Source organism: Rhinolophus ferrumequinum, chromosome 2 (assembly GCF_004115265.2).
Source record: "Rhinolophus ferrumequinum isolate MPI-CBG mRhiFer1 chromosome 2, mRhiFer1_v1.p, whole genome shotgun sequence".
Lineage (NCBI taxonomy): Eukaryota > Metazoa > Chordata > Mammalia > Chiroptera > Rhinolophidae > Rhinolophus > Rhinolophus ferrumequinum.
This window is the reverse complement of record NC_046285.1, coordinates 67,255,701-67,272,035: the sequence shown is the minus strand read 5'-3', so window position 1 is coordinate 67,272,035 and position 16,335 is coordinate 67,255,701.

The window sequence follows — 16,335 nt, the reverse complement described above, 5'->3', positions numbered from 1 at the left end:
CTTCCCCCACCCTCCTCCTATTTCTCTAATGATTTCTTCTAAGTCACCTCTGTGGATTTGCCTCTTTCAGCTCCTTAAATGTTAGTGGATCTAAGGATCCTGTTCATGGTCTATTTCATCCTCAGGTGCACAATCTTAGATGATGGAAACCACACTTATAAATTAAATTACTATATGCTGATGATACCCAGATTAATGATTTTAGGCCTGGAGTGCAGGGCACTTGTGAGGAACGAGTCACTGATGTTGCTATCTGGATGTCCCCTGAGGAGATCAGAAAGTACTAGTCTCATACTAGCCTGCTAGATATCTCATACTAGCCTGCTTCTCTCCTTTACTACTTAACTCAGTTACAAGCACAAGTTCACCCTGTTTCTAAGACAGGAATATGGGTGTTTGTTTGGAATTTATCCTCTTACTCATTCTACCCCCACATTTTATCCATTGGCAATTCCTACAGATTCCAATTACAACATAGCTTGTGTAAAGATCATCCCTCTATATCTCCACTATTGGTATGTTGGTTGGAACTTGCCTCATCTCTCACTGAGACTATTGCCCTGACTTCCTAATCCACCTTAATCCTTCATTTGCATCCTCCATCTGTACACTGCTGATGATTTTATCTTCCTGATAATGCATCTTTTGATTCCATGGCTGCCATGATTGAATACTTACAATGGTTCTCATTGTCCATAGACCATCCCACCAACAATTCCTGCTCTATATTTTGTCATGTTTTTTTCTCTTCATGTGCCTATAACTGGTGCTAAACCTAGCTAATTACAGCTACTTTAATGTGCCATGTTATTTTATACCCTTGTATATTTGTCCAATGAACCAAAAATGCTCATCTTTTCTACTTGTTTAGTTCTCTGGCATCTTTTGAACATTTCAAAGATCTATTGGGAAAAATTATGCAATTGTTCCATGTGTCCCTACTATTGTAATGCTAACTCCAAAATTCTAATTTCCCAAGCAAGCAAATATTAGCATTCAAGCACACCAGTTGGCATTTTACACAATCTGCTGCCAAGGTAACTGAATGCTTAAGATGGCAAATCTCACCTAGGCTGTGTGGTTAGCCATCTTTGTTCATTTATATGCTAATTTAAATGGAAAGCAATATGATGTAATGATGATGGTTATTCCAGAAGACAGTGTGCCTAATACCTTTTAAAAACTTAATTTAATATTGTAATTCAGGGACCAGCAGTAAAACTTGATACTTTCTGTTTTGTAAATCTGTTGATTATTTCCTTAAGGAAATAGTGTCAAGCATTGACTTCTTATTTGACGGGGCAATAAAATCTTAAAATCTGTTCTGGTTCATTGGGCTTCTTCGTTATATACACAAATATTAGGGTAAGTCAAATGACTGTAAAACAATAAGAAAAAATGAATGATGAGATATAATATGAAATTCTGCCCTCTCACCATAGAGTATGGTATTCAAAAGTGAAAGAGCCATTCTGTCACTATAAGGCACACTAAAAGAGTGATTATTTTGGTTTTAAAAAATCTTTTAATAAAAATCCATGACCAAAACATTTAACTATAAAGTTTTACAGCACCAATGGACTAATAATTTTATTAAATGACTTTATAAACATTAAATTGATTTTAAAATACTGCCTATGCAGATAGTGAATTTCAATATGCCCAATTTACTAAATAAAGACTACATATTAAAATTTTCAAGTCCCTACATATACCAGTTACTCATATGTGGCTGAAAGACAGATTCCTTTATTTTTTGAGCCAATCTATGTCTCATAGATCAGAGCTATATAAACAAATGTATGCTTACATTGAAGCATTTTCTTTCTTTTTACTAAAATTTCATGTAATTTAAGTGTGTAGCAGTCTAAATTTCTTTTATTTTATTTTTAACCATCCTTAGGTCCAAAGCAACCAGAGGATAAAGTGGTTAATAAAACCAGAAAGGGGTTTCCTATAAAGAGGACTATTGCATTAGAAGAAAGAAGTGACATTGGTCAAGGATTACAATCACAGGTCTTTGCAAAGAGAAAGCTGAAGAATTAAATATCCCTGCAGAACTCTCATCCTGGTCTCTGATCTTCTCCTGGTACTTTCCATTGCCTGAAGTCAACTGGAAACAAGAAGTCAAGAAATATGACTATAATCTATAGAGGTCCACCTCCAAGGGCACAGGATAGGATAGAAAAGGATGGAGAAAGAATCCAGAGGGCCAAATGGAAGAAGCTACAAGGACCAGTGAACATTACACTTGGCAATATACACATTGTGGCTGGCTTTCACTGGAAAAATATTAGTAGATTGCTTAGAATAGAAACCCAGTTAAAGTGAAGTGAGGAGAGAATGTGAAGTGAGGGTGTCAAGAAAAGGATTCTACAAGGCATGGCTGTAAATGAAATCAGAGATATGAAAAGGTTGAGAGGTTGCTAGAATCAGGTGTTGGGTCTACTGAAAATTCTTTCTTGTTGTTTTTATTGTTTTAGATAGGCTACAGTAGATAGTGCATACTAAGAGGAAAGACCTAGCAGAAAAGGAAAAAAATAATCGAGACATAGGGAATAATTACACAGGAAAAATCTTGAGAAGTTCAGATGAAGTAAATCAAGACGAGGGCAACATATGGCCTATGATAAAAACAAAGTGAACTTTAGAAAGAAAGAAAGAAAATGAGAGGGAGGGAGGGAGGGAGAGAGAAGGGAAGGGAAGGGAAGAAAAAAGAAAAGGCAAGGCAAGGAAAGAAAAGAAAACAAAGCACGAATGGATATGGGAAAATGCACATGGTAGGGAAATGCAATCAGATTGCCTGGCATTTGTGAGTACTGTCAGACACGTGGTCCTGAATTTAAAGGCAGTCAGCACATTCACATGTTTCTTTCTAGAAACATGCATCATTGTAAAGTCAGGCACAAAGACAATAGAACACAATGTTTAACCTTAGCTCTGCTTTTGCCATTCGTGTTCCAAAAAGGAAGCAGCAATGAAAGTAAAGTTTTTTGTAGGGAGAATTAAACAAACCGTAGATTCTAAGCTTACAAGGAGGAACATGAAGATACAAACTTGGTTACTGAGCATAAGTCATAGGTAATACATTAGAACTCTATGAGGTGGAAGAAGTAGTACAGAGGGTTTATTAAAGTACATGAACTAGAAGATTAGGAGGCAGCAAGAAGAAAGGATAGTTGGTTTCAATGGTGCAATTAATAAAGATATCCACGAGGGTGTGCCTGAAGTGATGTGGAGAAAAGAAAGAACTGGGACACGAAGGTTCCGAAGGATCGTGCATGTGGGTGGTGAACTTGCCAAGAATGTTGATTAAAGTGGTAGAAAGGCTGGCAGTGAACAGGGGATATAGAAGATGGTAAAGTTGAAAGAAATGGCTATCAAAAGCCCTGAGAATTGGAGAACAAAGGAAAAGAAATTGTTTGAAAGAAGGAATAGGAAGTAAGGAAAAATTTGTATCCCAGTGCCAGGACCTAAAGCATGTAGACTGTGAAAGAAAAGAAACAAAATGCCTACTTTCATGATGGCTTCCTCAGGGCGGAGCAGATTGCATACGGGGTGGGAGGTGAGGCTTCAGAGATAAGGCTTCAGAGGGCTTTGCTGTTGGTAATGACCATCAGCCATCAAAAGGAAAACCCAGGAGGAGCAGAGGACTGAAGATGCATCAGGTAAAGATACGTGCAGTGTGGTATGAGGCGGGGAGGAGGAGCCTTCATGGGAGGTTGTGGTTATTAAGTGAAGTAATTAGGAATGTAAAGCATGAAGGGATGACTCCTGACCGTCTCTTGGGGAAAGCTAAATTACCAATTTCAGTTGAAAGTAAGGGGTCGTAAACAATTTACACAATGTTCTTGGGAATAAACGAGATAACCTTAACATGAGGAACTCATTTTGCTGGCTTTAATGCTGCACCACATAGAATATTGAATAGACTATCGAGGTAAGAAGCGTCCAAACCTGTAGAGAATTTTTATAAGCGTTTATTTGAGCCAAACAGAGGATATGCCTGTAAGCAAGGGCTCAACAGAATGAGAAAAATGCTACAGAGAATAACATTTTGCAGTTTCTTTTATGAATTTGAGATTAAGGAGGGAATACAAAGAAGATTATACGACTGTGGAAAAAGCAATTCAAGGATCAAATTAAAGGATAGTTAAGATTATGGTTCTATTGAGGGTTGTCATGATTCAGAAGAAGGGGTCTGAGAGGGTGATCACTCATTAAAAGAAGGGGTCTGAAAAGAGGCCTTTGAAAGGTGTGTTAACCTAGATGCATGGAAACAATGGACAGGGTTTGTTTAAGGCAATAAACCATTTACTAAAGAAGTTTTATGCCTAGGTTGTGACCACCCACCATGACCTGCCCAGTTAGGAATTCAGGATGAGGGGACCCTGGGTGGTTACTTTCCACAGAACCCTTTCATCCTAGCAAAAATGTTGTCCACAGTTACATCTAGGATGTTCCAGGAACAATCTCATGTAGGTTCAGAAACTAGTACAATACAGAGAGTGATGCTCAAGAAAGGAGTGATATTTATGAGTATATGTGCTCTTCTCTTTCGCCCTCCCCTCCAAGTTGAAAATGGCCACTTATAAACTATTTGAGGGAGGTGTTTTGCTCAGTTCTGCTTCAAATACCCTCTGCCAACACCATCCGGGTTCCACTCTATTGGCCAGGCTGGCGCAATCACTGATTTGGCTTCGCAGCCCTGTCCCTTAAGTTCTACGCAGGAATGGAGAGAATGACTCTCTCTTCATGTCTCTTTTCTAAGAGGGCCCTATCTCCCTTAGGCTTCTCAAGGTCGTACTTCAACCTGTACATTGGAACATCATACTATGCTCCTATTGATCATAGAGAAGTAAGTGAACTACTATATTTTCAGCCATTTGTTTCTCCCTCTCTCCTTCCATGTCTTTTTCTTGCTTGCTCTTGTACTCAGCAACCACTCTTTCCAGTAGCATCCTTGCCTTGAATAGCAAATCAGGCAAATATATGTTTTGGAAGTCACTTGCCCAGCACACCTGTTTTTTTCTGATTTATCAAAGTTTATCAAGACACATGTTATGGGATCAAGATGTCTAAAAACAATCGGTCTCATTTGTTGAATGTTTATTTTATATGATGGTACACATAGAGAACTTATTTTTATCTTAATCAATTGCATAGCAAAAGTTTTGTTATGATTTGTAATATATCAATTTATTTTCCCAAAGTTATCATATTTTTCAATTTTTATAGTGATGCCTACTAACAGGGGTTGATAATAAGAGAGGATTGATTAATGGGCCCAATGAAAACAAACATATATCTTAACTAACATCCAGATCTATATGGCCCTGATTTGCGGGATATTTTTAACTCTTCAGTAATTTATTTCAATTCTTAAGTAATTCATAGACGTGAGATATTTATACAATAAGTCTCACAAATGAACATCATTTCTAAATTAAATAAAATAGAATCTGATGAAAACCTACCCTAAGGTATCAATAAAACATATTATTGTATTATATATGTAACATATATAATTGTATATATATTGTATTATATATGTAACATATATTATATATGTAAACATATATAATTGTATAATATATGAAAACACTCTTAAAAAATAAAAATACCTGATATAGTTAATTAATGCAATTATCTGAAATAAACATTTTAATCCTCAATTTGTTTCCAGAAAAGTAATTATGATTAAATTTATATAAAATATTTAATAATAAACAAGGACATAGAAAAAGGTTAGCAGCCTCATATTTATCTACTACTTCATGAGGCTTTGAGGAACATAAAATTGCGCATATCTGGGGAAGTCATTTAACTTGTTATCCTTAAGTTTTTTTTTCCTATTTACTTTTCTTTTAATTTAGTCACTTACTTATTTATTTAAATTAACCTATTTACTTTTTAAGTTAATACTGTGCACATATTCACAAGGTTGTTGAAAGTTATGAGTAATATAAAAGTTATGAAACAGTTTACAATTTTTATAAAGTAGGAATATAAAGTGCTACATAAATACTTGAAGATTGTTGTCCTTCTGTAAAGAAAGTCTGAATTCCTATTTATTTCATCAATATAAAATGAAACACTCGCATATTACTGGAGTGTTATGAGAGAGAAATAAAATCCAAATTCTCCACATATAATGAAGAAATAGTTGACATAAAATGAATGGTGACAAGAAATTTGCATATTTCAGCTCCACCTGACCTTTTTATATTATCTAAAATCTTTGCCTACAATAAATGGCTACTTAGTCATTTATAAAATCAAATTTAGTTGAACCAAAGACTTCGTAATAAAACTGTCCCATAAACTAAATTCTCCTCTGGAGCAACTATTCGTGAAAAGAAATATAAGCAGCAGTTGAAATATTGACCCTGGGGGAATGATTTAAACTTCTCCAGAGAATTATTATATTGATCTTTGAAAAATGCTTAGTCATGCCCCAGTGTGTGACCCTAGACAAGTTCTTTAACTCTGAGCCTCAGCTTCTATAACTATAAAAGCAAGAAGGATAATAACACCTGCCTGGCAACCTCACAGGATAATTGTATTACGTGATTAGATATATGAGCATTTGTTAAACATTATTTCTTGCATGTTTACATGGAAGGGAGAAGGATGCTGAAAAACTATGATTCTCAATTTTTAATGTTTTGACTTTGACTTGTTAGGAAAAGCAAAATATCCAGTCATATACCTCCCTTAACTACTCCCTCTTTGCAGGGGCAAAAATTCAATTAAAACAATATTTAATAAAGAAAGATTGTTATTTTTGGTTCTTTATCATCAGACCAAGGAATGAAGTTTCTGCTGAATCAATAGTATAGGTTCCAGTTAGCCTATTGAGATTTTCTCATATGAAACTGAGTATCTATTTTGGTTTCTATAACCAGATTCTTTTCACAGTGACTTGTTTATCACCTTAACAAGTGTTTCAATAAGAAACTGACATATGGATGTTTCTACTATAATGAATTTTTTAAAATTATTATTTCAAAATACCAGTTAATTCTTCTTTGACCTACTCAGATAGGTCATCCTACTAAGGTGGGTGACTGCCTGACATGTACTGATAGAATTCTGTGATCTCAGTTGCCTCTCAGGACACTTGGCACTCAGATCACTTACATCAAATTAACCAACATGAAAATGTAAATTAGTTAAAATTTCATTTGTCAGCAGTTTTTTCTGTTTCACAATCTCAAATATATTTTATAATTTAGAGATGAAAAACTATAAGATGCAGTTGATAATCTCTAAAGACCCAGTAGCTTAAAAGAGTTAGCTTTTAATAGTCTTGTTAAAAATGTGTGTGTGTGTGTGTGTGTGTGTGTGCGTGTGTGTGTGTGCAACGTCTCTTGAGTACTTGAAATCTTTGATTTTCTTTTTCAGTTTTATTTTGAGAAACAATTACTGTCCATAGATCAAACTGTTCTATTTTCAATTCTATAATAATGTTTTTCTTGCTCTTCTGCTTGGATGTAAATATGATTAATTCAAGTTTGCAAGTATTAAAAATGTTTTCAAATGATAAAACTGAATTTTCAAGTTTTTCAAAGCAAAATAACACAAAATACAAATTGCTCTCTTCTCTATTCAATTAATGCGTTTCTCTCTAGATGCCACTGTTTTAAGTTGCAAAACATACCTAACAAAGCCCTACTTAAAAAAAAAAGAGTGATTAGGGCACAGGTAACTTTTACTAGTATTAGTATTTTTGTCAAATTTAAGAGTCCAATATGAAAGAAAATGATTAAAAAAACAGATATTTAGAAATAGTCCCTGACTATTAACATATTAATGCTTATTGTTTCAAACATTTAAAGAATTAATTGGTGAGTAAATAAAGCTGCTTTGAAGAGCAACAATAGAAATAAAAGCAGAAGAATTCAAAGTTTTATAGAAAGAAATATACTACTTCTTATAACCAGGTATTATTTTGACTAGAAATTATCTCTCAGAAAGGGGAAAGAAGCAAAAGGAAAAAAAAATGAGATCATTTAAGTCACATTCAGAGAAGCATCAACAAGTTCAAATAATTATCTGGGAATAATGGAAATTCTATGTACAACTGCCACAGAAATTTTAATCTGGTCATATCTATTTTCACTTCCAAATCAGAAGATATAAGACATATTCACATATAATAAATTATGTAGCAGATAAAAATAATGCCTTCAGTTATCATACAAGCACAGCACAAAACTTCGTATGCACACTTTCATTATTTGCTAGTGGAAAAAGAAAAATAAATAAAACAGGAAAATAAATATTGAATATTTTAGTCACTAACCTTTCCATTATGAGAATAGAACATTTTTGTTTTGTTTTGTTTTGTTTTGAAATCAGGAGCTTTATAATAATAATAATAAATATTTAGGTATAAATTCCAACTCTTATTTCTAGCTTCTGATTTTGGGCAAATTAAACCCTGTAAGTCACAGTGTTTCCAACTGCACAATGAAAATAATAATAATGACATCTATCTCATAAGATTATTATAATGATTAAATGAGACAATACTTTTCAAGTGTGAGCAAAATGCATAACAAACATTTTTTCCAGTTGTCATCTTTTATTATTAATATTCAGGAAAGAACATTAGAACACAATGTTAATCCAAAAGTTACACAACACTGATGGTGTTCTAAAGTTTTCTTAGGTTTCTATAAAGATTTAAGCATTTTATTTTCTATTCTCTAACTTAAAAATATGTTCATCAGAATGGGATGGCTTTGTCACAATAATCCACATATTTTAAGGAGCAATGATTCAATGGTATCATAAAACCAAAGGTCACATTATTTATTTAAATATTAAAACAATGGCAAAAATTAACTATCTTTATAATTTCCCAATTAAAATACTGTCCTCCATCTATGTTATCTTAGCTTAGGAATATCATTGAAAAAACCTATGACAACAAATCTTATGGAAAAACAGTAACTCTTCACATCTATTATTTTCAATATATTAAAGAAGGAAGCAAACTCAGAAATAAAAGAGAAGTGACATCACAGAAATACAAAGAATTATAAGAAAAGACTACAAAAAAGTATGTGCCAACCAATTGGACAATCTGGAAGAAATGGATAAATTCCTAGAAACATACAATCTTCCAAGACTGAATCAAGAAGAAACAGAAAATCTGAACAGACCAATTTCTAAAAACCAAATTGAATCAATAGTAAAAAAAACTCCCAACTGGATTAGATGCCTTCACAGATGAATTTTACCAAGGATTCAAAGAAGAATTAGCACACATCCTTCTCAAACTATTCCAAAAACTTCAAGAGGATGGAAGGCTCCCAAGCTGACTTTACAATGCCACCACCATCTTGATTCCAAAACCAGATAAAGACATTAAATAAATAAATAAATAAATATTATAATAATAATTATAAGCGGATATCCCTGATAAACATAGATGTGAAAATCCTCAACAAAATATTAGCAAACTGAATTTAGCAATGCATTAAAAAGATCATATACCTCTAATCAAATGGTATTTATTACTGGGATGCAAGTTGGTTCAATATCTGTAAATCAATTAACATGATGCATAACATAAACAAAATGAAAGATAAAATCATACGATCATATAAATAGATGCAGAAAAAGCCTTTGACAATATCCAGCATCCAATTATGATAAAAACTTTCAGCAAGGTGGGAATAAAGGGAACTTACCTCAATATAATAAAGGCCATATACGACAAACCCATAGCTAATATCACACTCACTGGGGAAAAGCTAAAAGTATTCTCTTTAAGATGACGAATAAGACAAGGATGTCCATTTTCAACACCTTTATTCAACTTAGTATTGGAATTCTTAGCCACAGCAACCAGACAAGAAAAAGAAATAAAAGACATCTGAATGGGAAAGGAAAAAGTAAAATTGTCATTATTTGCATATGAAATGATAATATATGGAGAGAACCCTAAAGATTCCACCAAAAAACTACTAGAATTGATAAATGAATTCAGTAAAGTAGCAGGATACAAAATTAATATTCAGAAATTGGTTACATTTTTATCCACAAATAATAAAATATCAGAAAGAGAAAAATTTTTTTAAAAATACCATTTAGAGTTATGTAAAACTGTAAACAAAAAAAGTAGGAAAAAATTTAACCCAGGAGGTAAAAGTCCAGTACTTGTTAAATTATAAGACACTGAAGAAAGAAACTAAAGAAAATACAAATAAATGGAAGCATATACCATGCTCAGTGACAGAAAGAATTAACATAGTTAAAATGTCCATAATCCCCAAAGGAATCTATAGATTTAATGAAATCCCTATCAAAATGCTAATGGTGTTTTTCATAGAACTAGAACTAATAATGCTATAATTTAAATGGAACCACAAAAGACCCCAAATAGCCACAGTAATCTTGAGAAAGAAAAACAAAGTTGGAGGTATCACACTACCTGATATGAAACTATAGGTCTGTAATAATAAAAACACAATTGTACTGCCATAAAAACAGATATATAGATCCATGGAACAGAATAAAGAGCCCAGAAATAAACCCATAGCTTCATGGTCAAATAATCTACATCACAGGAGGAAAGAATATTCAATGAAGTCTATTCAATAAATGGTGTTGGAAAAACTGGACAGATACATGGAAAAAGAAAATAAAAGAAACTGGACCTCCTTCTTATACCATAAAGAAAAATAAACTAAAAATGGATTAAAGACTTAAATGTCAGACCGGAAACCAAAAAATTCCTAGAAGAAAATATAGGTAATAAACTTTTTGACATAACTCTTAGTTTATATATATATATATATATATATATATATATATATATATATATATATATATATATTAAAAAAATATATATATACTAAAAAATATATATATGTGTGTGTATATATATATTAAATATATATATATACTAAAAAATATATATATGTGTGTGTGTATGTATATATATATATATATATTTTTTTTTTCCTGATATATCTCCTTGGGCAAGGGAAACAAAAGAAAAAAAACAAACAAATGGAACCACATCAAACTAAAAAGTTTTTGCACAGCAAAGGAAACCATCCACAAGAAGAAAGGACAGCTTACTCAATGGCAGAACGTATTCACCAGTGATATATTTGATAAGGGGTTAATATCCAAAATTTATAAAGAACCACACATCTCAACATTAAAAAATAAATAAGTAAATAAAATAATTAAAAAAAAACAATTGAAAAATGGGCAGGGGAACTGAATAGACATTTTCCAAACAAGACATACCCAAAGCCAATAGCTATATGAAAAGATGCTCAATGTCTCTAATCACCATAGAAATGCAAATTATACCACAATGAGGTACCACCTCACACCTGTCAGAATGGCTATCATCAATAAATCAACAAAGAAGTATTGGCCAGGATGTGGAGAAAAGGGAAATCTCATGCACTGTTGGTGGGATTGCAAATTGATGCAGCCACTATGGAAAACAGTTTGGAAGGTCCACGCAAAATTCAAATTACAACCAGCAATTTCACTTCTGGGTATTTATCCAAAGAAATCCAAAACAATAATTTGAAAAGATATATGCAACGCTATTTTCACTGCAGCATTATTTACAATAGTCAAGATATGGAAGCAAAGCAAGTGTCCATCAATAGACAATTTGGTGAAAAAAGAAGTGGTATGTAGAGATTTCCAGTCCAGATGGCAGAGTAGGTAAATGGTGCATTTGCCTTCTCTCAATAATACCTCCAGAATAATACCAGATCAGAATTACAACTAAACTACAGAACAACTATCGCTGAGAATCACCTAAAGTCTAGATGAACAGAAGTCCTATTACTAAGGACAAACAGAAGAATCCACCTTAAGATATGGAATAGGTTGGTCCAACTACTGCATGTGGTATGTAAAAATTAGGAGGGATATTTCAGCTGCAGAGGTACCCCCAGAGGAGCGATGGGTCCCAGGCCCACATCAAGTTCCCCAGTGTTCCAGTGCCAAGAAGAGAAGTCCCCACAACTTCTGCTGTAAAAACCAGTGGAAATTGTGGCTGAGTGATCTGAAGTGTGGATAGTGTCCCAGGGATTCCTTTTAAAGTGTCCAAACATGGACTTACTCCCTAATGGATTCACTCACTGTGAACTCCAGTGCTGAAGAAGCAACTTGAAAGACATAAAGGGAGGAATTGAATTGTCTGGCCTCAGGGCAAAAGCTGAAGGGGAAGCTTGCTCCCAGACAGAAGCGCTGACAAAAGTCATTGCCAACACTTCTGTCTGAGAGCAAGCTGCCCCTTCAGACCTTGCCCTGAGGCCAGATAATTTTCTCTTTCTGATATTTCTTTATTGGGTCCTTCCTCCTCCTGGCATGCAGATGCAGATGGGCACCATACCCAAGTCTGCATCAACCTGGCTAACATATTTCACCCTGCCCTGGAGATTTCCTGATACCCCACCCCACCAAATTGCATATCCATCCAAGCCACTTCCAGTGGTTATTCCATACAAAAGACTGTCATGGCTCATGCTGAGGATTTTCCTAAAATCTCACAAAAGTTCACAAATCCCAAACAAGCAGCATCTGGCCTCAGCATGCCCCATACCTCATGCTGAGGAGCCCCAAGCTCAGCGCTCGTGGCAACAGGCGTTGACTTATCGTTCTGCCTGTCTAAGGCAACTCCAAGCTTAGAACAGATGGCTGCCATCTGCAGGTTGCTTTTTAGTTTATGCCAGGTAGTCCTGGGTAGGGCACTGACTGACACCTGGGGTGTGGCCTCTCCCAGGAGACCCCTGGGTCAGTGCCTGGAGGACAGCTTCAGACCAAGCCAATGAACCACTCAGCTGCCTCTGCGGGTGACAAATCCGAAGGACAGACTGGACGGGAAACAGAGCCCTGCTAAAGCAAATCCTGCTTTTGTAGAATCAGCCCCTACACAACTGCTCCCCTACCCTATTCAGGGCCCATCCCCATAAAGACTCACCCCAAAGGTCAATACCTCCCACTGAGATGCAAATGGCAACAAAGGCTCAACTATTAAAGGAGGGCACAAATAACCCACATAAGGGACACACCTGTAGAATCTGGCTCAGGTGACCAGGGAGACTGTGCCACTGGGCCCCCAGCACACCTACTACATAAGGCCACTCTACTATGATTGGGAGACACAGCAGCCCTACATGATACATAGAAACAAACACAGGGAGGCAGCCAAAATGGGGAGAAACAGAATTGTGTCCCAAATGAAGAACATAACAAAGCTCCAGAAAAAGAGCTAAACAAAATGGAGACAAGCAATCAGACACAGTTTAAAACCCTGGTTATAAGGATCCTCAATGAACTTAGGGGGAGAGTAGATGAACTCAGTGAGAACTTTAACAAAGAGATAGGAAACATAAAAATGGAGACAGAAAACATAAAAAAGAAAATAAAACAGTCAGAAATGAAGAAAACGATAACAGAAATAAAGAATACATTGGAGGGAATCCACGGTAGATTAGATGAAGCAGAGGATCAGATCAGAGATGTAGAAGCAGAGGATCGGATCAGAGCTGTAGAAGATAAGGTAGCAGAAAACCCCCAATCAGAACAGCAAAACTAAAAAAAAAAAAAAATCCAAAAGAATGAAGAGAGTTTAAGGGGCCTCCAGAATAATACCAAGCATACCAACATTCACATTATAGGGGTACCAAGAAGGAGAAGAGAGAGAGCAAGGAATTGAAAATCTATTTGATGAAATAATGAGGAAAAATATGTTCCTAACCTGCCAAAGGAAATAGACACACAAGCCCAGGGAGTGCAGAGAATCCAAAATAAAATGAATCCAAAGAGGCTCACACCAAGACATATCATAATTAAAAGGTCAAAGGTTAAAGACAAAGAGAAAATCTTAAAAGCAGCAAGAGAAAAGCAGTTACCTACAAGGAAGCTCCCATTAGATTGCCAGCTGGATTCTCAACAGAAACTTTGCAGACCAGAAGGGTTTGGCAAAATTACTCAAAATGATGAAAAGCAAAGACCTACAAACAAGATTACTCTACCTAGCAAAGCTATCATTTTGAATCACAGGACAGATAAACAGCTTCCCAGGCAAGAAAAAGCTAAAAGGATTTAATCAACACCAAACCAGTATTACAAGAAACGTTAGAGGGACTTCTTTAAGAAGTAAAAAAAAAAAAAAAAAAATCAAAATATGAATGATAAAATTTTAATAACTACATATCTATCAACAATTACTTTAAATATAAATGGATTAAATGTTTCAATGAAAAGATAGGGTGGTTGAATGGATAAGAAAGCAAGGAAGAGCCTTACATGTGCTGCCTATAAAACACTTCAGATCTAAAGATACACACAGACTGAAAGGAAAAGGATGGAAAAATATATTTTATGAAAATGAAAACAACAACAACAAAAACTGGGGTACCATACTTATACCAGGCAAAATAGACTTTAAAACAAAGACTATAACAAGAGACAAAGAATGACCCAATACTCCCCCTTCTGAGTATTTATCCAAAGAAATCCAAAACACTACTTTGATGGGACATATGCATTCATATAGTCATTGTATAATTATTTATGATAACCAAGATATAGAGCCATTCTGGGTGTCCATCAATGAATTAATGGATGAAGAAGAGGTGGTACATACACACAATGGAATATTACTCTACCATAAAAAAAAATGTAAGCTTGCCATCTGCAACAATGTAGATGGACCTAGAGGATATTCTGCTGAGCAGAGTAAATCATACAGAGAAATACAAATACCATATGATCTCACTTATATGTGGAATCTAAAGAATAAAATAAAGGAACAAACAAAACAGAAAAAGACTCATAGATACAGAGAACTGATGATTGCCACATAGGAAGGGACTTGGGGAGCTGGGTAAAAAAGATGAAGGGATTAAGAAGTACCAATTGGTAGTTACAAAATAGTCACAAGGATGTAAAGTACAGTGTATGCCATACAGCTAACAATATTTTAATAACTATGTATAGTGTCAGGTGGGTACTAGACTAATTAGGGGGACTACTTCTTAAATTATATAAATGTCTAACCACTACTCTGTACACAAGAAACTAATATAAAACAATATTTAATGTCAACTATATGACATTAATAAAAAAAAAATAAATAAATAAAAATAATAAAAAAATAAAGAAGGAAGCATGCTAGACAGTATCACCGGGATACAATATTCTCTATTTCTTGTCCTTCTCACTTTTGTACTCTTGCCCTTGAAAAAGAGCCGTCTTTAGGCAGCATGCTTTACCCATGATAAATGGTAGTGTTCTCAGTTATGCACCCCTCTCTTCTCCTCTAATTCATTTCTACTCAAACTGTGGCCTGTAGACACCCATGCCAGTCCATTGGACTCATTCTTATCAGTTCACAAGAAGATAAATACAGAAAATGAGAGGAAGTGTTCAGAAACAGACGCCAGTTCAACATTATTACAAGATACAAGCACATCCTCTGGGGCCTCCTCTCCTTGAGCAGGAGGTAAACCAATTGTCACCTGATCTGGTATAGTTGTGTTTTCATCACGTGCAGTAGAACCATGTGACAAGGTATATGTATTTTTAATACTCTTGTTTAATACTTCTTTTGAAACAAAGCTTACAGAAAAGTTTCAAGAGTGATATAAATAACTCTCTTAGACTATTGGCCAGAAAACCCATTCATGTTCCTTCAATTATAGCAAAAGGCTACAGTCCAGGCTCACCCATTGTAGCCAAGTTTCTTTTCACTCTAGTCTTTAATCCAGAAGTGTTCCTCAGTTTTTCCCCTGAGTTTCATGTCTTTGAAACTTTTTGAAGATTACAGAGCTGCAATATTACAGACTATCACTCAATTTGAGTTTGATGTCTCATAATTAGACATAGGCTATATATTTCAGTAGGACCATTACAAAAACAATGCCTTTTATTGGCACCACATATTGATCTGTCTCATTATTAGTGATGATAAATTTGATAATTTGATTAAGTTGATATTTGAAAGGTTTCTTCACTATAAAGTTCTTTTTGCCTTTGTAATTTTTTATGCAGATGTTTTGAGATTATGTGAATATTCTTATTGTATTTTAGATTCCGTTGGTGTTCTTACCTGAATTATTATTATGAATACTGCCAGGGACAGGAGGGACACTACCCCAAATCTGTATATTTCTCCAGTGATTTCTCCCCATCACCATTGCAGTGCTTGGCTGCAACTCTGACCCATCCCCTACTTTTCTGTTGTTTTAAGATATGACTTTATTGAATGTTTAAAATGTCACTGGATAAAACAGGATAAGAAATTTAACTTGAAGGTCTTTCAGTGGCTTGTCCATG